A 2,712-nucleotide genomic window follows, 5' to 3' on the forward strand; every position below is an offset into this window, starting at 1 on the left:
CTTCATCACCAATGACATCATTATATTCTCTATTAGGCATTGATAACACTACCGACCAACCACGATGCATGGGGTCGTCAACAAAAAATATTTGTTTGACTTGAGAAGCCAAAACAAATTGGTCATTCCTATGTCCAATTTTACTCAAATCTACAAGGGTAAATCCAAGTTCGTCGACTACAAGACCAGAACTATCTATCCAATCACACCTAAAGACTGGGATTGTAAACTTTTGGTAGTCAAGGTCCCAAATTTCTTGAATGACACCATAGAAACCCATATTTGAGAGAATTGGGTTTTTATCCTTGGCACTAACAACTTGCATGGTATGTGCAAGTAAATAAACTCCACTATTTTGAGTTGTCCGCACATCATCTTGTGCCTTGATATTGAATTTAATACCTTTAATAAGATAGCTCCTATATAATGGCACTGCCATGTTTGGACCAGCTGCTAGCCACCTTAAATTTTCTGATACGCCATGATTGTCTTCCTCAAGTTCACTTTGAACCTGCAAATTAATCAAATCTTAATTCAATCTAACATAGAAATAAGAAGAAAATTAAAAAAGAAATATGTTATTCAACAACATATACCTTGAAGCGTAGCCATTGAATGAAAGTGCTATTGTGCTTATCCTGCAGCCACTTTGTTCTCTTTCTAAATTTTGGATAAGCAGTCTTGATGTGGATCATATGTTGCCTACATGACACGAAAAATTCAAGCATTACGGTCCCAAATATATAAGATAAACATAAGAAATAATTTAAAATGGAAACTTAAAGAATAAAACTCATACGTACTCGATATAAGGTAGGACTTCCTCCGTATTCTCCAAGACATATAGATGTGCTTGATTCAACAGGTCCTGATCAACTACGCTCACTGTGCAACCTGATAATGGCTTTGAAACTCCCATCTTTTGGCTTGAAGGCACTCCAACTGTACTAACATCAGATAAATGCTGAGTACAAAACTCTACCGCTTCTTCAGCTATATACCGCTCAGCAATGCAACCTTCGGGACGAGTACGATTCTGAACATACCCCTTCAGCACTTTCATATATCTTTCAAGCGGATACATCCACCTAAAATATACTGGCCCACATAGACGAACTTCTCTGACAAGATGTACTACTAGATGAACCATGATATCAAAGAATGAAGGGGGAAAGTACTTCTCAAGCAAACACAGAGTAACTACTACATCTTCTTCCAACTTATCTAGCTTGGAAACATCAACAGTCTTTGCACATATAGCATTGAAGAAGAAGCACAAACGAGTTATTGCATACCTTGCAGGCTTCTCCAAAACAGAACGAATTGCCACAGGGAGCAATTGTTGCATTAAGGTATGACAATCATGTGATTTAAGGCCAAGAAGTCTTGAATCTTGTAAAGATACAAGATTTTTAATATTTGAAGAATAACCTTCAGGGACCTTCATACCATAGAAAGAATTGCAAACCTCTCTCTTCTCTGCTCTTGACAAATTCCAAGGCCCAGGAGGCAAACGAGTACGTCTTTCTCCATACTTGGGTTGCAAATCAGTTTTGACCCCCATGTTCAATAAATCTAATCGAGCAGCAATCCCATCTTTATTTTTTCCAGGGATCTCCAGCAATGTACCAATGATACTATCGCAAACATTCTTCTCAATGTGCATAACATCTAGGGCATGCCTCACAGGAAGGTATTTCCAATACTCGAGATCAAAGAATATTGATTTCTTCTTCCAACAAACTCTGTCACCATTTTCAACCATATGCAGCACTTCTTCTCCGGTTAATGGCTCGGGAGGTATGCCATATTCAGGTTTCCCATTAAAAGCTGCACGTTGCCTCCTATATGGATGATTGATTGGTAACCATTTTCTATGCCCAATGTAACAAATTTTGTGGCCATTTTTCAACCTGTGACTAGGTGTATCATCGCCGCATATTGGACAAGCTTTATATCCTTTAACAACACAACCAGATAAGTTTCCATAGGCGGGAAATCATTAATTGTCCACATTAATGCAGCTCTGAGTGTAAAGTATTCTCCATTATGTGCATCATACACTCCTCTAATCCCAACCCACAAAGATTTTAAATCATCAATCAAAGGCTCCAAGTAGACGTCTATATCATTTCCGGGTTGTTTAGGACCGGAAATCAATAAGGTTAACATCATGAACTTTCGTTTCATGCACAGCCATGGAGGGAGATTATATGTAACTAAGATAACCGGCCAACAACTATATCTGCTACTTAGAGAACTGTGGGGATTGAATCCATCAGATGAAAGAGCCAATCTCAAGTTTCTCGGCTCATTACCAAACTCAGGCCATTTATCATCAAGAAGTTTCCAAGACGGGGAATCCGCCGGATGAGACATCTGACCGTCAATTGATTTTCTAGCAGCATGCCAAGTCAAACTCTTAGCTGTCTCATGTGATTGAAACATCCTTTTAAACCTTGGAATTGGAGGAAAATACCACACCACCTTGGCTGGCACACCCTCTTTCAAGATTGAATCTTTGCCTTCCTTCCACCTTGAGATACCACAAGTAGGACAATTAGTTGAATCCTCATACTCCTTCCTATACAAGATGCAATCATTGGGGCATCCGTGCATTTTCTCATAACTCAGCCCCAATGCACACAAAGTCTTTTTAGCCTCATACATAGAGGTTGGTATTGTATTTCCTTCTGGAAGCAAATCGCCTTG

This window comes from Prunus dulcis, chromosome 1, assembly GCF_902201215.1.
Source record: "Prunus dulcis chromosome 1, ALMONDv2, whole genome shotgun sequence".
NCBI classification, from domain to species: Eukaryota; Viridiplantae; Streptophyta; class Magnoliopsida; order Rosales; family Rosaceae; genus Prunus; species Prunus dulcis.